This window comes from Sphaeramia orbicularis, chromosome 4 (assembly GCF_902148855.1).
Source record: "Sphaeramia orbicularis chromosome 4, fSphaOr1.1, whole genome shotgun sequence".
Lineage (NCBI taxonomy): Eukaryota > Metazoa > Chordata > Actinopteri > Kurtiformes > Apogonidae > Sphaeramia > Sphaeramia orbicularis.
In genome coordinates, this window is record NC_043960.1 from 18052768 (window position 1) to 18077989 (window position 25222).

The window sequence follows — 25222 nt, forward strand, 5'->3', positions numbered from 1 at the left end:
GTTCACTACGGAGCCTCTGAATGTCCAAATGGGTCATATCTGATGAGCATGAAAAGATGACAAACTGCATTTTACACCAAAATGTACATGTATTGATAGAATTAGTGGATCAACAGGTATTAAACCTTTTAGATCAGTAGATGGTTTTGCTCACCAGCGGCTGTTTGGGTCTTTATGGGTTAAAATCAAATAATTAAAAATGAAGTTGAACAACTTTTGAAGAGCAACATAATCTCTCTACTTAAAACATTGTTGTAGTGATGTCACTGATGGTATTAAAACCATATTGAGTCTACATGGCTTTAGTATTTCAATGCAAACCAGTGAAAAGTTGGTGACAGGTGAGGCTTTGTTTATAAAATCTGACACAAATTAACTCTATTGTAATTGCATCTTCATCATTTGATCCAGAACGTAGAATTTAATATGACAAGAAATGAAATGGTGATAAGCTTCCCCGCTGATAATTTAGATTAATGCAAAACAACAACAGAGGGGTTCATGACTAAACTTTGGGTAGAAAAAAGCAGCCTCTGCAAAAAGTTGACAGAATAAAAGAAATGAATGCATGAAAAGATCCATCTGAAAATTTCATTTATAAAGCCTTGGCCTAGTAATTATTAGTGTGTGCAACAGAGTGCAAAATTAGTATGCTGTTATAATTGGCATTCATTGTTCTGCTTCTCTGTCTTGTTCTCTTACATTCTTTAAAAGTTCTGTTTTCCGTTCAGCATTTTTGTGTGATCATTATAGTTATCAAAGTGACCTTAATGGAAAAAACATCTGTTATTCTTCTGTTGTTTGTCTTTTTTTTCCCATGTTGGTTTTCTATTAAAACAGTGATGTAGTTTTTCTTGAGATCTGCACAAAAGTCCTTTACATAGCCATCCTTTGTAGAGGTCTTAGATGAAATCATCCAAACCCTCTGGCTGTGTTCCACCAATGACGATGACATAGTTCCCTCAATTTTGTCAAACTTTATGGTCCATGGCAGGAGGAATGAGGTACCTGTCCTTCACCTTCAGTGTGCATACATTCACACTAGTCCTCTGGTGGAGAAGCTTGACCTGGTTTTTTATCGTATATGGTGTTTGCTGAATAATAAAGTGAAACCAGTGTGGACTTAAAGTGTAATACCACAAATGGCCACAAGATGATGGCTCCCTTAAGGTGAAGACACACCAAATCGACTGCTGATCATCACCAAAGGTAGCCCAACTGATTGTCGGCTCCAGTCTTCCCGACATGGTCAAAAAACTGCGAAGAACACACCAAATCGACTGCTGACTTGAGTGTATGTTCTGCGCTTGCGTGAGACATAATGTCTCCATAACAGCAGGCGACGCTAATCTGTATTGTGGCCCAAAAAAAATAAAAAAATAAAAACAGAAATGACGGAACCTCTCTCTAGACCAAAACACAGAGTTGGCTGTCGTCAGTCATTGTTGTCAGCAGAGAGTGTTGAATAGTCAAGAAGTATTGTTGTTGTACTTGTTGAACAGATGGCTAGTAATAAGAAGATACTGGTGTTGTTAGCTCTGGGCTTCTTGTTGTGGAAGAAGAAAGATTCCGGTCTTCTCGTTCACTGATTCGCTAGTCAAGGGCTATCTCTTCACCAATCAGATTGGTCAGACTGAACGACTGGGTAGTGGCTGATTACACATGTTGAATCGGCTGAAAAGACTGGCAACAGCATTAACGGTGGCCAATCGCACAGAGCACACCAAACAGACTCACGTCACAGACCTCACCAGACTGACCAACGACGTCCAACCGCCGAAAATCGGGTTGGTGTGTCTTCACCCTCAGACATATTAAGCTTTTCCCTAAATCAAGTCCATTTTTTTCTTGTCTTGTTTGTTGTTTTCGAACCTTGTAATACATGTTCTGCTGAACCACCTCTAAGGGTAAATATATTTTGGTGTCTGCTGTGGGCCTTGATTGACAGATGTGATTGACAGCCCACTCGCTTGCAAGATTGGAGGGCTTTCAAAGCTTGTGTTTATTGAAGAAAATGTATTTTTGGTTGACAGACAGATCGACTGTTATTGTGGGATGCTCACATTTTTTGATGAAATTTACTGGAGCCTTTAGGATTAGCTGACCTGTTGTCCATTGTGCTCCAGGAGCTTTGCAATTTCATCCAGATATGGTCATTTTTGACTCCAAAAATTGTAGATGATGATGGTTGATGTCACTTTTGCTCTTTCCTCTTCTTAAATACAGTCTTTGGTTCATTAGAAGACAATCCTTAATCCCCACTGCCATCAGACTATACAAAGAAGTTCATTTTTATAAAAAACTAGGAATCTTTGAAAGAACTCAACGCCTTTCTACCACGAGGACCTGAAGTTAATTTTGCCGTTATAAAATGTCTGCTGGGAGAGATATACTGTCTCTTTCAGGAACTTAAAGGAACAGGGGGAGTGGGGTTTTCAGCTCTGAATATTTTTAATTGGTCAGTATTTGAAGCATTTCATTTGAGCCATATCAACTGCAGGGTTATATTTAGTTTTCTTTGTGCTTTGAGACATTTCCGTGGCGCTACACAAGGGCCTCATTTAGTCATGCTGCTTGGTCAATTGTTCTATTGCACTTGAGTTAATATGTAAAAAGTACAGTTGATTTTTCACATATTCGCAGACCAATTTGCCAAATTTATGCAGGTCTTCAGACCCCACAAACACAGACAGACAATGGTCTGAATCAGCTCTTTAGTTCCTGGGACTAGTTCCAGGTACTTTATATAGAAACATGGCTTTAGTGTTTTTTCTGCTACTCTGATCTGTTTCAACAAATTGAGCTGAGAATCCTCAGTCGGCTGTTTACCTACCAGTGTATTCTGGTGTGTCTCAGTAGACTACTTCATGAAGTCACCTTCCTACAATCAGACCAAGATATTGATAAGCGCAACCAGGATAGTAATGTACTAATGTAGTAGGAGACACTTTCGACAGTAATGCTAACAGCCCCTTATGGCATGACTGAAAAAGAGTAGTTAGGACTTCCCCTTCCCAGCTAGATGGTTCCGGGTTTGAGTCTCAGTCAGACCGGAGTCTTTTTGTATTGAATTCACCTGTTGTCACCACATTGTGTGTTTTTTTTCTGGTTCTTCGCTTTCCCACTCCAGTAAAAACAGGTCCATATCCACTGAGTGGTCAGTTCGTGTCAGTACAGTATGATATGGTTTGGAATGGTAAGACCTGGCCAGGCAAGCATTTCCACTACAATCTGTACTGCCACTTGGTTGGCAGGGTTGGACCAGATGCCTAGCGTAACATCACACAGGTGCATCAACAACAAATGTAATGCAAGTCCAGCAGCAAGAAGTGATGTTTTTCTGTCACTCAATTAAAAGACCATATTGGGTGATGTCGGTCCTGCTCCACCGTATTCGTACCATTCCATTTTCCTATGGATTTTCAATAGAAGGGTACCAAGACAATTGATTGTTTGGGCTCTTTTTGCAATGGAAACACACAAAATAGGATACCATACCAACCCAAATCATACCACTGAGTGGAAACGTGCTAACGTTCTCCTGTAGATGCCCCTGACCTGGACAAAGATCTGGAGTTGGTTCCTGTGTGCCTTCAATGGCAGCTCACTGCTTCTAATGTGTCCTATGAATGAATTTTTCTCGGGATTAATAAAGTATCTATCTATCTATCTATCTATCTATCTATCTATCTATCTATCTATCTATCTATCTATCTATCTATCTATCTATCTATCTATCTGCTAATGCTAATACTAGGTGCTGTTCATGATTTTTTTTTTCTTGCACAGAAAAATAGAGCTTTAAAGAAGAAGCAGAGAAATAATTTGCTAACGAAACTGCAGAAATAGAAAACAGTACCAATGTTACATCAGCAGAGAACATAGGTAATTGATAGAAACTCGAAGCGCAGTAACAGGGCTCAATTGTTGTCACTAAAAGTTTACAGTCAAGTCTCTCTCCTCCATCTGTTAACATAACAGGTCTATGTATGTGTGTTCTGAATTCCACCTGCCAGAGAGCCGCAGCCTCAGGGCAAAACCAGCCGACCAACTCATTCAAGAGTGTATCAGAATCCCCAGGATCAAGCACATATTCCCTCCCACACACATCAAACTGGCAGCCAGGGCACCTTTTTTTTTCTGTCCTCACTAAGACGTAGGCGAACACAAACTGCAAATACACATAAGACTCTTAACACTTTGGAAAAATTGAAAGGCACACTGTTTTCTACCTCTGTCACAAACAGAGTGATGTGTATTGAGCTCATCCACATGCCCACAGACCTTAGGAGGGTTAAACAACTACAATAGAAACAATACCCTAATTAATATCTTAATGGTATTTAATTAAAATAGACTTCCCTGGCTATTTCATTTAAGACTGGAATAGTTTTTCAGAAAGTAGAAAAGCTCAAAAGCCAGAGGGATTTTTGTCTCTGGTGTGATCTGTGCATTTCTGACCTGAAGTTACCTCTTAATATGTCGTCTGTTTTATTATTTTTTCCCGGTGTCAAGTTTTTTTTTTTTTTTTTTTCTTCGTGTTGACAAGTCAAATGGACTTTGTTTGCACATAAAAATTGTCAATTTAATGGTTTTTGCTTTGAAGGGAGCAGAAGGAGGCTTATGCGTCCCTCAGGTGATGAGTCTGGCCAGTTTACCTTTTTTATCCCAGACGTTTCTACAGGTGTAAACCTCATGTGCACACACACACTTCTGTCTGATTACTGCTCTGCAAATAAATGGCTCCAGATGCTGCTTCACACCAATTGGCCGAATGTGGAGGTTATAAACTTTGGAATGTGTATATTGTCGTTTCTTACGGTTATAGATGGTTTGATCGATATTTTCAAAGCCATCTTAAGAGCTCTTCTTATGCCAGCCAGCATAAGAGTTAGGACTGTTGTAATTCTTTACAGACAGATACGGTTACTATCCCTTTAATCTGTCAAAGTGGTGCCAGGCTCACAAGACAAGTATGACATTCTCTGTGCAAAATTTATGCAAGGTTGAGCCAACAATAAAACTCTTCTGCAAAATTTAGGATAGGTCGTACAAGCATATACAGTAGCCTTTGTGGTTTTATTCAGTGGTAGAAATGCTAAATGTTTAGAAAAATGAGATCTTCCCGATAAACAGATGGCACATGGAAGCAGCCGGTCAATAAAGTAGCAGATGGTGAAAGAAACTTGTAGGTCATCGGAAAACAAGTTTACCTTATGTTAATGCTGCTGTAATATCATCATTGCACTCCCGATGATACATTTGGCTTAATAATACTGCCAGACCTCTGTTCTCTGTTAACATTGTCGTCTGGCGGCAGCAGTTATTTATGCAACTACGCAATGCCCTCTAATACATGTAGACGGCCCATCGGGAACCCTCTGACACATCCAGGCGGCCTGAGGGTCATTTGGCTTGCTGTCAACTGACATATTCACTGGTGATGACAGCAAGCAAAAAGAGAGAGCTGAGACCTCACATAAGGCATGACTCATGCTTTTTTACAGTTTCTTCATAATGCATGCGATGTCTGTGTGCTTCTGTACCAAGGACATAGATGGTCAGAAGAAACGTAAAGGTGGAGAGCAAGGGAATAAAAAAGGCCAAATGTCGGTTATCATAGCAAAACTGCACACACATCCATGTTTGTACGTGTGCATGCAGTGAGTGTTATGTTTGTGTGAGGGTGGTAAATAGAAATGAGTGGGAGATTAGTATTTTATGTTAAAACTTTGAGTGGAAAATAATGAATTGTTTTTTCTCACCACTGTAAAAGAACTATAGGTAGGCCTAATATTGTAATGGGACTAGTACAAAGGCTGAACCCAAATGCAAGACCAGAACACAGATGACCAATTGAGAGTGTTTATTAAACACAATCACAGTAGTAAAAACACAGCACAAAATTGTTAACACGTCTATGAAGGCGTGTGATACTGGACTCTTCGTCCGGGCTGTGAGCGGAGAATATGGATGGTCAGCACGGCCGAGCCGGAGGATTCCCGTCAACACCCCGACTAGGGCAAAACAGAGGATAGTCAAAAAACAAACCAGGTCATACACAGGAGGACAATTCAGGAGGCAACGGGACATGAGGGAAAGGCTACTCACGGTCAGGGTCCAGGCGAGGGTCGAAACACAAGGTAACACGTTGGAGGCTGAGGTAGTCAGGGAATAGGCAGAATCAGAAGTCGAAGTACGAACCAGGTCAGAACCAGACGAGCAGGCAGACGAGGAACAGGCAGAATCGGTGGTCGGAAGGCAAAAACGGGTCAAGAACGGGCAGACAGACTGACAGGTATCCAAAAACGCTGGTAAGTGAGCACACAAAGGTAGAACACAAACTGGCAAAGGAACAGGGGAAAACACAGGGTTTAAATACACAAGAGGGCGGGAAGACAATTGGACACAGGTGGAGATAATCAGGGAGGAGTCAGGTAATCAGGAGCAGGTGAAACAATCAAGGAGGGGAAGTAAAGACACCAGACATGACACAAGAGGGAAACTTAACAAAATAAAACAGGAAATGACAGAGAAAACAGAAAAGACAGACACAATCTGGGAGCAGACATGACAGTACCCCCCCCTCTAGGGGACGGCACCGGACGGCCCAGGAACCTCCGGGTGGCGGCGATGAAAGTCCCGGATCAGGTCCGGGTCCAGGATGTAAGAGGCGGGCACCCAGGAACACTCTTCAGGGCCGTATCCTTCCCAATCCACCAAGTATAGAAATCCTCTTCCCCGGCGACGGGCCGCTAGGAGCCGGCGTACAGTGTAGGCTGGACCTCCATCAATGATCCGGGGTGGCGGTGGTGGCTGGGTGGGAGGAACTAACCGGCTCTCCTTAGCCGGTTTAACTTGACTCACGTGGAAGGTAGGATGAATCCTCATGGTCCTAGGTAGCTTCAGACGGACAGAGACAGGATTAATAATTTTTGAGATAGGAAATGGGCCCACGAACCTGGGTGCCAATTTGCGGCTCTCCACCCTCAAGGGAAGATGACGGGTTGACAGCCACACACGTTGGTCGCGCTGGTAGACTGGGGCTGGAGTCCTGTGCCGGTCTGCAGCTGTCTTGTAGACCCCCGAGGCCTTTAACAGAGCTTGTCTGGCGCGAATCCAAGTCCTCTTGCATCTCCTTATCAGCGCCAGAGCTGAGGGGACACTGGCGTCCTTCTCCAGGGCCGGGAACAGAGGAGGTTGATAACCACAAACTACATGAAAAGGAGACAGACCAGAAGAAGCACAGGGCAGCGAGTTGTGGGCATATTCAACCCAGATCAGCTGGCGGCTCCAGGAAGCAGGGTTCTGGGAGGCCAAAACTCTAAGACCGGCCTCCAGCACCTGATTGAGCCGCTCAGTCTGACCGTTGGACTGTGGGTGATAACCCGAGGACAGACTAACAGATGCCCCAATAAGGGAACAAAAAGCACGCCAAAAACGTGCGACAAACTGAGGACCTCTGTCCGAAACAATGTCTCTGGGAAAACCATGTAATCGACAGACATGATATAACATGGCCTCTGCTGTCTCCTTAGCAGAGGGGAGCTTAGGTAGTGGAACAAAGTGAGCCATCTTCGAAAAACGGTCAACAATGGTCAACACAGTGGTATTTCCATCAGACGGGGGCAGCCCCGTCACAAAGTCTAGTGAAACATTAGACCAGGGTCTACTAGGAACAGGTAGAGGGTGTAATTGACCAACCGGAGGTTTATTGGAGGTCTTACACGCAGCACAGACGGGACAGGCAGCGACATACTCCGCCACTTCTTTCTCCAAAGCGGGCCACCAGAAACGCTGTTTAATAACGAAAACAGTCCGCTGAACTCCCGGGTGACATGTCAGCCTGGATGTGTGAGCCCAGTGGATGACCTGCGGGCGGAGGTGATCAGGGACAAACAGACGGTCTGGCGGAACGCCAGCCGGGATATCACAGTCTTGTAAAGCATCAATCACAGATCTCTCAATCTCCCACTGCACCGCCCCCACCACACAGGTCTCAGGGAGGATAGGTCCCGGTTCAGAATCAGGGTTGACGGGCATGAAGAGTCTAGACAGAGCGTCAGGTTTCACATTTTTAGAACCAGGCCGATATGACAGTGAAAAGTTGAATCGTGTAAAGAACAGAGCCCACCTGGCCTGACGGGAGTTGAGTCTCTTAGCCGACCGCAGATACTCTAGGTTTTTGTGATCCGTCCAGATCATGAATGGTATTTCGGTCCCCTCCAGCCAGTGGCGCCATTCCTCCAGGGCCACCTTGATGGCTAGCAACTCCCTGTTGCCGATGTCATAATTACTCTCCGCTTTCGACAGTCTCCTGGAGAGGAAAGCGCACGGGTGAAGTCTGTTGTCCTTTGGGGAGCGTTGCGAAATGACTGCCCCAACCCCCAGATCAGAGGCGTCCACCTCCACAACGAACTGACGAGCTGGATCCGGAACCGACAGAATGGGGGCCGAAGTGAACGCCCTCTTCAGCTTCACAAACGCTGCGTCAGCTTCGGGATTCCATCTGAAAACGGACTTGGGAGAGGTTAGAGCATGCAAAGGGGCAGCCACACTGCTGAACCCCCTAATGAACTTCCTGTAGAAATTAGCGAATCCAAGGAATCTCTGGACATCCTTACGACTGGTGGGCGTGGGCCAATCCCTGACAGCACTGACCTTGTCTGGGTCCATCTGGACACTCCCCTCCGCGATGATGAAACCCAGAAAGGAAACAGACGGGCGGTGAAACTCACACTTCTCAGCTTTTACAAACAGTTGATTCTGGAGCAGTCTTTGGAGCACCTGGCGGACATGCTGGACATGTGACCTCTCATCCGAAGAAAAAATAAGAATGTCATCCAGATACACAAATACAAAAACATTGAGCAAGTCACGTAACACATCATTGACTAATGCTTGAAAAACAGCGGGGGCGTTAGTGAGACCAAACGGCATCACTAAGTACTCATAGTGTCCACTTGGGGTGTTAAAGGCAGTCTTCCACTCGTCCCCTTCTCTGATTCTCACCAAGTGATATGCGTTACGGAGGTCTAACTTGGTGAATACTTTGGCCCCGTGTAATAGTTCGAAGGCTGAAGACATGAGGGGTAAGGGATATCTATTACGGATGGTAATGTCATTAAGGCCACGATAGTCAATACAAGGGCGTAGCGTCTTATCCTTCTTGTCGACAAAGAAAAACCCTGCCCCAGCTGGAGATGAGGATGGTCGAATCAGGCCGGCCGCCAGGGACTCATCAATATATTTTTTCATAGCAGCCGTCTCCGGACCAGACAGAGAATACAGCCTCCCCTTAGGGGGGCAGGTACCAGGACGCAAATCAATGGCACAGTCATACGGTCTGTGAGGGGGCAGCGCAGTAGCGCGTGACTTATTAAATACCTCTTTAAGGTCGTGATAACACTCAGGTACCTTACTAAGAGCAGGAAACACCGTCTCCAGCTCCTCCGGAGAAATGACAGGAGCCACAGTGACCTGGACTGGCTTGGACAGAGGGTCAGGATCCCGGACCCCCTCACGACAGGAACCACACCTCTCTCCCCAAGCTTGGACCTCCCCCGTTTGCCAGTTAATACAGGGGTTATGGAAAGAAAGCCAGGGGTGACCTAATATGAGAGGGTGAGAGTCAGAGTGGTAAATATGAAAACTGATTTCCTCAGAGTGACCATCTTTGAACCGGACAGTAACTGGTTGAGTCCGTTGAGTCACTCTACAGATAATGTGATTGTCTAAAGCCCTCGCCTCCAGGGGCTTCAGAACCGGGAGCAGACTGAGGTGGAGCTGCTTAGCTAATTCTTCGTCCATAAGATTAGCGTCTGACCCGGAGTCTATCAGGACTGGAAGCTGCAGAGACACAGAGTTAGAGCACACACAGACCAAGGGCTGAACACGAGAGGCGCTGGACACACAGAACGTTCTGCTCAAAAGAGAGTCCTCACCTGCCATCGTTCTAGGCTTCACTGGGCAGTTGCTGACTCGGTGCCCCTCCTGACCACAGTAAAGACACAGACCAGCCACCAGACGGCGATGACGCTCCTCTGCTGACAGACGAGTCCGACCCACTTGCATCGGTTCCACCTTCGAACCCCCGCTGGACTCAGGTACTGGGTGAGGGGGTTCTGAGTGGGGCTTACTCACAGAAGGCTGGCGGTTCCATGATGGTTCTGGCTGCCAAAACGCCGACTGGTCAGAGACCCGAATAGCTGCCTCGATGACCTCATCCAGTGAATGGAGTTCCTGCCGGAGCGCCATCTCACGACCGATAGTGCGGTTAAGACCGCTCTGGAACGCAGAGATCAGAGACTTCTCGTTCCATTCAGATTCTGCTGCCAACGAACGAAACTCACTGACATACTGCCTTATGGGGCGATCTCCCTGCCTCAGCCTCATGAGTCTTTGACCGGCCTGTGGTCCACGGATAGGATGGTCATAAATCCTTTTTAGCTCAGCCATCAAATTCGAGGCTGACTGAGTGATGGGAGACCTTTGTTCATAGGCTGCGTTGAAAAGGCTTAAAGGAGGGCCTTCCAACAGGCTAGCAATATATGCAACCTTAGCTAACTCATTAGCAAAACGGCGGGGCTGGGAATCAAAAATGAGCTGCAGTTGCGTACAAAAATTACGGCAAGTATCAGGGTTACCTGTGTACTTAGATGGAGGTGGGATGTTAGGTTCCTCCAAGGCTTTAACGGGTGAGACAGAGTTAATATTCTCGACTGGCGGGACCGGAGCAGAAGCCTGGTTACCAGAATACTGGGAAAACTGAACGGACAGCTGATTCATCTTATCCATTAGGGAGTGCAAAATCTGTTCATGTCCCCCTAAGCGTTGCCCCTGGGACCGAACTGCCTCCCGGACCTGGTCTAGGTCTGCTGGGTTCATCTTATTGGCCAGTTTGTACTGTAATGGGACTAGTACAAAGGCTGAACCCAAATGCAAGACCAGAACACAGATGACCAATTGAGAGTGTTTATTAAACACAATCACAGTAGTAAAAACACAGCACAAAATTGTTAACACGTCTATGAAGGCGTGTGATACTGGACTCTTCGTCCGGGCTGTGAGCGGAGAATATGGATGGTCAGCACGGCCGAGCCGGAGGATTCCCGTCAACACCCCGACTAGGGCAAAACAGAGGATAGTCAAAAAACAAACCAGGTCATACACAGGAGGACAATTCAGGAGGCAACGGGACATGAGGGAAAGGCTACTCACGGTCAGGGTCCAGGCGAGGGTCGAAACACAAGGTAACACGTTGGAGGCTGAGGTAGTCAGGGAATAGGCAGAATCAGAAGTCGAAGTACGAACCAGGTCAGAACCAGACGAGCAGGCAGACGAGGAACAGGCAGAATCGGTGGTCGGAAGGCAAAAACGGGTCAAGAACGGGCAGACAGACTGACAGGTATCCAAAAACGCTGGTAAGTGAGCACACAAAGGTAGAACACAAACTGGCAAAGGAACAGGGGAAAACACAGGGTTTAAATACACAAGAGGGCGGGAAGACAATTGGACACAGGTGGAGATAATCAGGGAGGAGTCAGGTAATCAGGAGCAGGTGAAACAATCAAGGAGGGGAAGTAAAGACACCAGACATGACACAAGAGGGAAACTTAACAAAATAAAACAGGAAATGACAGAGAAAACAGAAAAGACAGACACAATCTGGGAGCAGACATGACAAATATCAAGCCATCAAGGAATTGTAGGTGAAAAATAACAGTGATGTTACAGTGTGGTTCAAGCTTCCCTCATCTGCACTGTCTTTGAATAAAATGAACAAGTGGTGCCAGGCACAACAAACCCCGCCCCTCATATGCATTGTATCTTATTTTGGCATCAGTCCAGCTTATGTCATCATGTCTATGTGTGTGCTGATGTCAGCATATCTATATATACCTCTATATATGTGCCAAGTTTGAAGTAAATTGAAACAAAACTGATGTTTTTATAGACATTTAACATTTTGCCCATTAGAAGAAAATGGGAGAAGAAAAAAGATTTTAAAAATTCATAAGAAATTTGAACTTTGACCTACTTTTCCCAAAATGTAATCACATCTATTCCAGGTCACTGGCAGTCTATAATCCTAATTTGGTATGAATTCAACCAATGGTTTTGCTGCTACATGCATATGAAAATTCGCTCATTGTAAGTAAATGGGGAAAAAAAAATTATAATAAAAAAATCATAAAAAATTTAAACTTTGACCTATTTTTCCCAAAATGTAATGACATATATTCAGTGTCACAGAAAATCTATAAACCAAATTTGGTATGAATTCAACCAATAGTATTGCAGCTACAGACATTTGAAATTTTGCCCATTATAAATAAATGGGGGAAACTAAAGACTTAAAAAATTCATAAAAAAATTGAACTTTGACCTACTGTTCCCAAAATGTAATGAGATCTAATCTGGGTCACTGCAATCTGCAAACCAAATTTGGTATGAATTCAACTAATAGTTTTGCTGCTAAAGTGTTAACAAAGAAAGAAAGCAAGAAACAAACCAAAAACAATACCCCTTGCCTCCCCTTCGGGGGTCGGGATAATAATTTACAACAGCATAGCGGTACATAAATAGTGTGAAATACGCTCCATGTTAGTATGGTATAGGGATGTTCCGAAAGGGTTCAGGTCGGTCAGAAACACTAAAGTCCTGTTCCCATAGGATGAGTATTAGCTGTGGACCTCTGGCAATTTGTAATAATTGCTGGGGTTGATCCTATTCCAGTCCAAATTACCACTGTCTGTAATTTGCAGAATAAATATTCTACTGCAAATCACCATACACAGAGGTCCTGTAATGATAATAATCATGTGCGACTCAACATCTCTTTGATTTGAGTCATTTCAAACAAGTTCTTGTTTCCTCCACCTGTTTAATCAGCTGATTTTTTAGTCAAAAACAATGAAAGCTCACTGGTTGATGATAAATTAAAGTTACAAAAGTATTTTGGATGTGAATTCAGGAGGCTTATTTGCGATATAGCGTGGATATTCACTGAAAGAGCAAAATGAAATCCTTCAGAAGAGCATCTTGTCAAAAGATGATAAGGACGACATGCATGACAGCTGCAGTAAGGAATATTTATCTACTTTTACTAGTTATCTGTACAAGGTGAACCAGCCCCTAAAATCAGAACTGGAGAATAATACCAGTAATTTCAAGTAAAAAGACACAGCTTTACAGTCTGTCATGTGAAACTCAGACATGTAGTATGGACCCATATGTGAACATTGTAATGCTAACTGGAAATGTTGTATTTGTTTAATCATAATTAATAATTTCATGTAGATAAATGTTAAAACTTTCATTTCATGTGTTTATATTGTAAGACAATAATCTGGTTTACATAGTTAATATGTTGGTGCTGTGTCCAATCTTTGTTACATTGCGCTACTATGGCAGAACTGAATGAAACTCTACATTGAAAAGCATGGCTTAAGGTATATGAAGAACCTCTTGCTCATGACAAGTGGCCAACAATGTATTTTTTCTTTTATTTGCAAATTATTTGGTTTGTATTTACACATTTACAGTTTCTGCTATTTCCTGTATAGTTATTAATGTAAGCGTATATATGTTTGTGTTGCTGTATGCATGTGTATCAGTTCTCACAGCATGAAAGACGAGGAGAGCGAAATAAATGCCAGCTTTAAAGGAAGTGATTTGTGTCTGTTGTGACGAGAGCTACATCAACTTTATTATAATTGATAGGTTTAGGACTTGCACTATTCTGTATTTACGTTCATTGTTGTAGCTTACACTCAGTTTCAGTGAACTTTTTGACATATACTACTCTGCAAAAGTCTGGGGCCATGTTTAGCTTTGTTATTTTTGCAGGGTTGAAATGATTGTAGGTGGTTATTTCTCATTCTCTTTTCTTCATATACAGCAAGAAAATACAGGAAACATCTTGTACATCTTTAAAAGACACACAAAAAAACTGAATAAAATGGGCTTGAAAGGTTAAAGTCACTATTTATTGTGACCCCTGACCCCATGACAAGAAGCAGCACAAACAATTAGAAACATCTGACACGTGTTGAATAAAACCTGGTATAAAACATCAGAAAAATAATCCAATAAATTTTATATTGTATGAACAAAAGGGATAAAGAAATGTGAAATGCAAAGGGATGTTACACTGAATATCACTTATATAAGCTGTTTCGTCCTTGAAACTTTTGTTGTTACTGCTGTACATACTTCCCATATATCCATATTGTATTTTAATACAGAAACTGACAAATCCCGTTTTATAAATATTTATATATCTAACCAAACTTAATGTTTGCCAAGGACTTTAACACAGTTCTGTACATTATGTTTGAATATCAGCATTATTATTTAACCACTTGTGCCCACTCTTTATTAATTTGCTGTTACGAAAGTGTGGCTTTTTCTGGGTGTTTTATGTACCACTCTATATTTTCATGCATTATGACTGAAGTATTCCTTTCCTAACGCTGGTGTTACCTTGAAAACTGAGTATTAGGGGTGTAACGGTAAAGAAAAGTTTTGGTTCGGTAAGTTTTCGGTGCAGGGCTCTTTGTTTTGATACATTTTCACTACATTTTCAGTACAGTGAAGGAGACCAGTGAAGGTGGAGGTATATGGGGGGTGGGGTTCATAAGTACCGAAAACCAAAAATGAAACTTAACATGCTTCGAACATCTGACCCAGCTTCTGTGCCTCTGTTATACTCTCTGTTGTCATGTTTACCCCCTTATCAGTGCCTCAGCCTCAGAATAAAGAGTTTTTTTGTTCTGTTTTTTTGCATCGGCACTGAGAACTCAGCAGTGGTGCCGCTGCAGAATGTATATAGGAGGAGCTCTGCACATGGGTTCTGCTTGTGGCCACCCTGCTCATACTGTGTGCGTTCCGCTTCAAGGTTCATGTGGAAACTCATGCTGTATTCCGGAGTGCTGGGAGATGGGAAGTTTCCGACGTCTAACTCAGTAAAATGCATTGGAACGTCAGTCCAAGCTGGAGGTTCTAGTTGCAAAGTGGAGCCAGATAGAAGTACCCCGACCTCACCGGGAACTACAACGTGACATCTACACAACAATGGCAGTGCACAGTGAAAAAAAAACTTCACAATGTATAATTAGCTCATCCGTCATTTCACTTCTTCCATCTCGTTTGCGTATATGAGAACACTGTGCCGTCGACAGTCAAAATGCCTCTTCAGTAACAAAGCAAATAGGAGTGTAGATCTGCAACCTCCATCTTTGTTGTTTATGTTCAACATGGATCACCTGGAATACTTTTAGGCGGGATGAAGTTAACTCCAAGTGAGATATTTTCTACCTCCCACCACTCTGGAATGCAGCATTAAGGCGAGTGTTTGTGTTCTTCACATGGGCTACATGTATTCGTTTGGTACATCTCCGTATTGTATCGAAGGCCACGAATCGAAACACTTCGGTACAAATGAGTGCACCGTTACACCCCTACTGAGTATCAATAATAATTCTTTACATCACTAAAACCAATCAAAATAAATATGTTTTACAATTTAGCTAAATGAGACTTCCCATATATGAAATCAGACTGTGTCAACTCTGATTTGAGTCTAAAGAGCCATATGAAAGCGGTAACAAGGTCAGTTTTTTATCACCTTTATCTTCCAAAAAGCATGTCAAAATGTGATCTGTTAAAACTCAGGCTTTTATCTCTTACAGGGTTGACTACTGTTGACAGCGCTCCCCAAAAAGAGCATCAATAATCCTCAATTTATTTGAAATGCAACAGCTAAAGTGGCAAAAACTCCAACCCCTGTATTTTGTAACAATATAAATATGTCATAATCCAATACCAAATGCAGAGTAAATTGGTACATATTGCTGTAAGCGCTTGAAAGTAGACACTGGAGATGGATAAAGACTCTGGAGGCTCTCTGGATGATTTTATTTTATTTTCATGTCATTTTTATTTTATTTTGCTCATCATCAAATACATGGTATGGAGAAGAAACACCATGTCATAACAGAAAAAACAATATACATTCAACAATAACAAAATTCATTGAAAGAGAGGTGAAACCCTCTTTATATTTATTAGAACAAACGAGGTTATGAGGTTGAGATGTAGCAGTAGAATGACTGACAAATCCAGCTCTGATGTGGACAATTAAACCAGTGCAGTGATAGATTGTCTATGTTGCATTTATTTTCTACACTGTTGCTGATTTTGTGCAGACCTTTACTTTCCATTCTGTAGCACATGGACCGATATCTAAAAGTATTAATACAGAATTTGTGTTATGTAATGATGTGAAAATGTATGTTTTGTTGGGTTATAATATATGCTTTTACACATTTGACTGCAGATCCATAAAAGACTTTAAATTTTATTGTCTTAATAGAATAGAATAGAATAGAATAGAATAGAATAGAATAGAATAGAATAGAATAGAATAGAATAGAATAGCCTTTATTGTCATTGTGAATACAGTGAAATTAAAAGTGCATCTCCAGTCACTGCAGCAGTATTTACAAATACCAATGCTACAGAAATAAGAAAAGAGCAAATATAAAATTACAAAAACTAAATTAATTTAAGAAAATACAAATAATAAACAATTTAACAAAGTAACATAAGAATAGAGCTAAAAAAAATGGAAAAATGTGAATAGGGATAATTAATTCCTTAATAATCCATAAATTGATAATTAATCCTTAACTCTGACATGCAGGTCTTACAGTCTTAAAAAAAGTCCACACACACAGCTATATTTACTTTGGAAATCTTTGTGAAGAACTGATCATATTTGTAATTAGTGTTGATCATTTTATCATAGCAGAAGAGAATGAGTGGAGCCTCCAACAGTTATTTGTGGTTGGAGGGTTCAGGTTTGAGCTTTAGCAGTTTGAATGTCATTAGCAGAAGCATCATGGAGGAATATAAATGTAACATTAGCTGGACTGAAATATTAAGGCTGATTAGTAACTATATTGTGGCCTGTTGTGCTGTTATTTCTGTGAATGTAGGTCTTAAATTTGATGAAAAATGTATTAAAAATTCATAAATGTGGGTTCCTCAGTCTTGTATGCACCCTGTTTTTAATTATTTCTCCAATTGTGTAACTTACTGAATCCACTGATTCACATGGATTTGGCTGAAGTCGGTGTTTTCTGTTTCTGTTTCACCATTTTGTGAAGTGTCTACTCTATAGGATTTGAAATGAAAAGATTCAGAGTGTGTGTGTACGCGTGTAGGCTGTAGCCTCTCACTCTGTCATTAGCGTATGGTAATTGCTGTCATCCTTTGTGAAGCAGCCTGCTCTCAGTGAAACCCACCTAACAGTCTGAGTTAGAAGTGTTTGGCTCTGCCCCTCCATTCTCACTTCAAACCTTCACTTCAAAGTTCACACCCACCCAATTAAAGTCAATCTAATGCTTGTGTGTTCTGGGAACACCCTGATTAGAAGATATGAAAAACAAGCTCTGATGCTGAGTGTACACACATTTGGCTTTGATATTTCTGTGTACACATGTCATGCTGATTACACACTCTCAGTACACACACACACACACACACACACACACACACACACATGCAAACCCCTCACGTTTCCATAGCCTCCTTAAGTCCTTCACAATCTCCATCTCAGCAGCATCCTTTTTCCTCTGTGTGCACAGCTAATGGACTGTCCAGTCAAATTCGATAGTCTGCTCACTTGCCCAAAGGGTGGAAAAAAACCCCCAAGACTGAGAAAGAGAAATGGCAATTTTACTTGTACGTCAAAACACAGGAGGGAACATTTAAGGGTCAGTTCACTCAAATTACAATAAACTTAGAGGACTCTTTTACTTCAAAAGGTGTCTCATCTGATAGCTTTGTTGAGTAGCTGTGATGTGTTTTTTAAACTTCAGTAACTCCATAATTTAGATTTATTGTCCGAAGCTCAAGTAGGACATAGTCTGTAACTCATGCATGGTTGAATCCGTCAGCATTTATCTACTCTTTTCAAATCTAAGTAAATGGTGCATTACTGGTATAGGGAATTTTTAAAAGATGCTGTTAATATTATAGGAAATATGCTAATTGCTTAAGTATTATTCTTACAATATATTAATATAAGTCTGTTTTGAGCAGTAATAAATGTGTTCTGAGTTTGTCACAACACAGAGATGGTGTTAATTTATCAAACAACTAAATTAAGGGAGATCATGTTTCCTCGTGAGGTGAGCAAGTGCATTTAGGGTCTTTGGTGATGTCAGTATTAGGTGGACAAACAGTATTATCCTGCAAATGAAGTTAAGCTGATGGGATAGTCTGGGATGTGTTTGTAGAGCAAGTGTTAACTGTATGCATCTTTATGTGATTGTATGTGGTGATTTGGGGGTGGAGGGACATGGTGTAGACAGACGTGCATGTATGTTTGACCTCCTAAATTTGACCGTCTACTTTGGATTTGTTTATTTACTTGTTTTTTTGTTTTTTTTTACTTGTACTTGCTTGCCCAGGCACCACAGACAGGCATAAGTTTGTAGCTAAATCTGGTTCAACACATTCTGTCTTTTAATTAAGGGCATAAAAGAAAACATAAATTACATTAAAAGAAAAATAATAAAACAACAGAATTATGTCAGAATCGTGAAAATCATAGGTGGTGCCAGGCACAAAAAACCCCGCCCCTCGCACATATTATAGCTTTTTTTGGCATCGATCCAGCTGATGTCCTCATGTCTATGCATGCGCTGAATTCAGCATATCAATTGCCTCTATATACGTGCTAAGTTTGAAGTAAATCGAAACAAAATTGATGTCTTTATAGACATTTGATATTTTGCCCATTATAAGTAAATGGGAGGAAAAAAAAGATTTAAAAAATTCATAAAAAATTTTATCTTTGACCTACTTTTCCCAAAATATAATGGCATCTATTCTGGGTCACTGGAAGTCTATGAACCCAGTTTGGTATGAATTCAACCAACAGTTTTGCTGATACAGACATTTGAAATTTCGCCCATTATAAGAAAATGGGCATTCCCAAAATGTTATCAGATCTATTCTGGGTCACTGGCAATCTATAAACCAAATTTGGTATGAATTGAACCAATAGTTTTGCTGCAAGAATGTTAACAAACAAACAAACAAACTGAACCAGAAACAGTAGGCTACCCCTTACCAATAAAGCCAAATACAGTCCAAGTCACAAAGCTAATGGTTAGCTGTAGCTCACTCATGACCCTTTGCAGATGACCACCCAGACTACTTGTGTTTATGTAATCCAACCCCTTTTGTCATATGTGGCCACCTCTAGTTTCAAAAAGCCAACATGGCGATGACCAAAACACAAACTACTGGCTTCAGAAACTGCAGTTCACAAACCAGTGGCTGGTGTCACAGTTCACCCATCCACTAATTATATACAGTATAAAAGGATTACCCTGAAACCCTGGTTCTGTTGCTTTAACATACATTCATAGTAACATATTTGATTATTTTCGTTCTTAACTGTAGTATATCTTTGTGTTGATCCTCAGGCTGGTTCATGTTCAGTTCCAGGCTCCTATTCACCACTGTGACACTGAGGAAAATAGTTTTCCTGCCAGTGGAGTTTCTTCCCACACCCAGATCAGAGGGACCCTGTGGTGCTCTGCATTATTACAGATCTGGGTTCTGTCCAAATACTGGACGAAAACATGGGCCAGGCTTAATCATTGACAGTCTAAACATAGAAGTCCCGGAGTCCCAGAGCTCGGCCAGCGCTTCTCAAAAAAGAACCTCCCCTCAAATCTAACATCTGCACAGTAGTGTGGTCTGTGATCAGGCCGCTGCAGCTGCTCTGGGAACATGCATTTGTCCCATAACTCCTGCTTTTACTGGTATTTTTCATTTTGTTGCAAAACCCGGAGAACACCTGAACAATCAGGCCTGTGTTCATTATTTTATGTCCTGCAGAAACACAATGTTGTTTTAATTTCCATAATAATGAAGGTCATAACATGTCTGATTCCTACATTCTTTTAATTCAGAGTGCAAGACATCTACTCGATTCAGACCATGTCCCAAATCCCATAGTTAACACAAGACATTTGCTGCATACAGATTTAATTACAGCTTCTTTGTGCATTTTAATGTGATCTGTTTAGATTCTGTATTTTTTTTCTAAAGCAGTAAAAATGGTGTCTGAATCTTACATTTGTTTCAAACTTAAAGAAATGTATCATTAAAGGGCAGTGTCTGTGGTTTGAAAATGAAGCCAGGACATAAATTATACCACTTGAGACAAAAAATTGCATTTCTTTAAAAACAATAGAACTGTTTTTCTTCCCAGGAGTTATGTTCTCTTTATTTGGATGCTCTGATATTTAATGAAACTAGCGGCATTGTACCCGTGGTGCCATTGTACGATAGCATGATAAGTAGAACTTGTGTGCCACCACTATCCATTTGTAAACTACCATTTAATCATGCGTTGTGCAGGTAATAATTTAAGGCACCATGCGAGGTATGAAGGGAAGAGCATGTATTTATTTGGCCTGTCAAGCATGATGAAATTCATACAGCGGTAGTGAACTGCAGTCTTCACATTGTAGCATGGTCTGGTAGGAGTAGAAATGTAATGAACGGTAGCGTAACCACCAGTGTTGGGCAAATAACTTCTAAAAAGTAATTAGTCATAGTTACTAATTACTTGTCCAAAAAAGTAATTGAATTAGTAACGGAATGACTCCTTCATAAATGTAATTAGTTATCAGGGAAAGTAATTATTGTGTGACTTTTTTGAAAAACCTTCAAATATGTAAAAGGAAACAGATTTTGGAGCATGTTTCGTGGCCCTTTTCATAGAGTAGAACAGCAGACAGGTACTGCATACCATAACGGTGGTGAGGCTGGGGTCCACCAGGGCCCGGCATTTCCACCACATAAGTGCATATCTGCCTTTATAGGAAGAAGATGCTCCTCCAGTTAATCCCACAACTCCACTTTTTTCAGTCGCTCCTCCCTGATCCAGCAGTAAATGTCTCCAGTCCAGTCAGTTGGACTTTCACTGATAACTCCTCCCCTAAATTAGCTGCACACGTAGCTGTGTTCAAATGAATGGGGTGTGCTGGGACAACTGAAACTCGGAGGTGTCATTAGTCGTCCAGGTGAAGGCAGTGTAGACAATTCAGACTCATGTGGCACACAGGTGAAGCATGAAGTCAGGGTTGGCAATTTGGATATAAAAACGGCACGTAAACGAACGGCACGCAGTGAATCGGTTGTTATCGTTGACTTAAAAGAGGCGTTCAAAAGTGTTGAGTCATCCGCGAACGTCACATCTGTCGTGCCTGGCTAAGCGAGCCAGGATGGATAAAATTGCCCAGAATACCTGACAACATTTGAATACGGACGGTAAATTGTGCCTAGTAGATAGCCGGGTAATGTTTGTATTCATTTGGCGAGTTTGGCGGCAATCGGGCCTGTGAAGGCTGAGGAAAACCCGTACAAACGCCCTCCTGTGCTGCAACATTAATCAGACATCGATGAGATGGGCACGGGGACATGGGGCGGGGCCGAAACATGCATTATATAGGTAGGATGTGAATATTTTATGTATTTTACCCTTTCACAAGATTGTAGATCTAAAAGAAGGCTCTGGTTAGTTGCCCGCTCACTTGCTAATACAGACCACTGGAGCTTCTTTTTACTGAATAAAATCTATTATGACACACACGTCTACTGCACGTGTTAAGAAGTTGGACTAAAAAAAAACAGAGGGGTTTCATAAACAAATATTAATACATATCTGGCCACTTATCATGACTTAACATCAGCATCATGTTAGCCTAAATTCAGTTATGTTATTCAGTCGCAGAAAAAAATTATTAGATGGTACTGCTCCTGTACAGTCCATCATGTAGATCTACTGTATAACTGTGCAATGGGTGCATGATTTATTTTTCTTTTTAAAGATGGAAAAGATTAAGTTTTCTGTTTGTGGACAAATTCATTTTTTTTAAGCAACAATGGAATCCTTTTTTCTCTACTGTCAATAAGAGTGTCCTGCTGTCTCCTGTGTCCTTTTGACGGAGAAATTTGTTGTTAGGATACATTATATTAGCTCTTAATCAGCCCTGAGCTTTGTAAAGAGGAGTTGATATTATTATATATCTTGTTGTTTTTTTTGTTGTTGTGTGTTGGGTTGTTTTTTTTCCTCTCTTTTTTGGGGGTTTAATAGGTTTGTTGTATAATTTGTTTATTTATTTTTTTTTTTTTGTATTGTGTCTGTGTGGTTCCTTATGTCTAAGTACATGTTTGTGTAAATGTATAATTAAAAAAAAAAAGAAAAACAGAAAAACAACTTTGATTTAATATTTAATTTTTTTTCCTTGTCTGATTCATTCGCTGTCAAATTGAGTTGTGATGCAGAATTAGATGTTGAACACAGAAGTCGTACTTGTACAGCTCTGTCATTGTGCTTAAAAGAACCTTGGACTGTTCATGTTAATTGTGGCTGTGAAACTCAGAAATCAGTGCTTACTGAAGTAAAACTACATAATACACAATTTCTATGGATATTGGGTTTATTCTCCTTTCTATTCCAATTGAAGTTGGCTCTATGTCTTCGCTTCACTTCCACCACTCTCAGATGTCGACTCTGTTTTGTGTTTTATATTCACTGTGAGTTCAGGGTATTTTAGGGTCATTCAGTGTCTTCTATCACGTCTGGACTAAAAAGGGACTTGGAGTGTTTCAGTTTGGTGTTATTATCATTTTGCTAACACTTAAAGAAATTGCATTCGCTGGAAATGTAGGTGCTTGGGTTTATGTGGCTTCATTTATTGACTGCGACCACATGGTTCAAGCCTTCCACCGCTGTAGCTGCTGCTATAAAAACTCACTGAATTGAATGTAAATGAAGATGAAGATGAAGATGGTTCTGTTTCGGTTTCCCTCTGCTTGCTCGTTGTTTCCACCGCCTCTGGGCATTGTGTCTGTTTGTGTGTTGTTTTTAGGTATGTGACCATGACCTTGGTTTTTGTGTGTGATTGCAATAGAAGACAAGACCGCATTCTCCCGGGTAGGTCTGGGTGTGGTGTGGTGTAGTGGCTGCAAACGCTGATCAGTATGCAAAGGGGGATCTGTGATTTGTCTTTGGGACTCAGGTCTGGGTCTGGGTCTGAGTCGATTCTGCCTATTTCCGTTTGTCCTCTCAATAATTCTGCTTTACTTAGTGTTTTATTAATTATCCTGTCTTCACACACACACACAAAAAAAAAAACACTTTGCAATTTTAAAAGGTAAGATTAAGCTGATTTTTCTCTGTTTGTGTTTCTCCTGGGGTTTATCCACAACCATATTTGCATTTGATGATTTACTTTTACCTCACATAATTATATTTTTTCAGTATTGTCATGCAGTACTGTGGTTTTCTCCGGTGTCCTGTTGGACAAAGCCACATGTATAATGCATGTGCACTCAGACGGTGTTATGTCAGGATCAGACTACACGATGACAGCCCAATTACAGCCCAAAAAGGCAGACAGGGCAGACGACACCAGGTTAGCGGTACCAGGCCCCGGGTCACAGGGGAGCCCTCTAATCTTTATGTAATCTGCTGGAATAATGTGTCAAAAATGTGTATTGGTGAAAACTTTACATACTGTTTGTGAGTTTATAAAAAAAGTTTATTAAAGATGTTGGAACACAGTTTTACTTTCCTTATGTATAATGCAGGAGTTGTTTTGGTGTGTCGTACTATATAAAACCTTACAGCCTCTCCCCACCTGCACCAGAGTCTAAAAATGAGTCATCAAAAGTAAAAAAAAAAGAAATGAAAGAGAGAAAAATAAAAGCAGACCTGCAACAAGTACAGACCCAACTGAAAATAGAGGTTATTAAATAGCAAAGTGAGACACCCATTTAATTAAATATCTGACTAAGTCCCCCCGCATAAAACACAACTGATCCAACCATAGAATCATGAAGTCGGGTAAATGTTGAAAAACTTAGTTCAGGGCTTAAAACTGACTCTACAGTCGCGGAAAAAATGATTAGACCACCCCTTGTTTTCTTCAATTTCTTGTTCTTTTTAATGCCTGGTACAACTAAAGGTACATTTGTTCGGACAAATATAATAATAACAGCAAAAAAAGCTCATAAGAGTTTAATTTCAGAGCTGATATCTATCCATTTTCCATGGTTTTCTTGATAATAACCAAAATCACTTCAGTTCTTACATCATTATCTATGGCATTGGACAGCCAAAAACAGTGCTTTTAGGCGTTCCATGTTTTCTTTTCTGTCTGTTTTAGTCACATGATAGTTAGTACTTGTACATAGAGTTTGTACTCGATTGCATAACCGTTGTTTTTGATGACTTTTGATGGAATACTGTTTTCTATGACTGTATAATGCAGGGTTCCATAGACAAAGCAGTCAAACATCTATTGGCCTCATTGACTGCCATCGGCTATCTGCAAATGAGTTAACATTACACTGATGATGCATTTAAGGTCATAAATCTGTAGAACTCATTATGTGATGGGGAATGACTAAAGCTCTTCATCCAGAACTTTTTTGTGTTTTCTAATGACGATTCCTGTTTTCTTGGCTGAAAAGGGAATTAACACAGAAGATAAAATCTGGCCTAACATCAGCTATTTGCCATTTTCTTAAATTCTAACCCATAAAGACCTGGTGCTACTTTTGTGTCAGTTCCCAAATGAATTTTTCTCTATATTTAGTCTTTCTTAAGTGATTTATCACCATTGATTGTAATATTATCTTCCTTATTTTTTTTTATTTTTTTCCCCAGTGTAAATCATATATTTTCCTATGTTTATTTTACTGATCATGCAGATGTTCATCAAAGCTAGGATGAATATTGAGGGTTATTGTATCAGAAACAGAGAAAGTAGTTCCCAAATGTTTCTTTCCTCTATACTTCAATTTTTTAAGTGATTTATCACTATTTATTATAATACTATCATCTGTATTTCGCTTTTTTTTTTTTTCTTTCTCAGTGAAAAATCATGTATATTCCTGTATTTAACTGATGAGGTAGATGTTCATTAAGATCAGAGTAAATTCAAAGGTTATCATATCAGAAACAGAAAAAAAAACTGAAAAAAAGTTACTTTTTCAGGAAATCAATCAATAATTGAACATAAACCAAGTGTCTCCATCCACTGTCATTGATCCAACTCCATCAGTTTTAGTGGTGAATCAGTGTTGTAGAAGATGACGGTGTTTCCACATTCACTACGGA

At 40.9% G+C, this 25222-nt stretch overlaps 1 protein-coding gene and 1 long non-coding RNA gene across 3 annotated transcripts in view; one reads left to right on the forward strand and one right to left on the reverse strand.

The window, feature by feature from the left end:
- The window catches only part of LOC115418049 (carboxyl-terminal PDZ ligand of neuronal nitric oxide synthase protein-like), a 431902-nt gene that overhangs the window by 182431 nt on the left and 224249 nt on the right, over window positions 1-25222 (forward strand). The gene's annotated exons all lie outside the window — the stretch shown is intronic.
- LOC115418050 (uncharacterized) lies at window positions 1557-24397 on the reverse strand. The gene is made up of 3 exons (XR_003935238.1): window positions 24384-24397; window positions 18874-18876; window positions 1557-1804 (listed from the first exon to the last, which is right to left on the reverse strand). It is a non-coding gene; the product is annotated as an uncharacterized LOC115418050 (long non-coding RNA).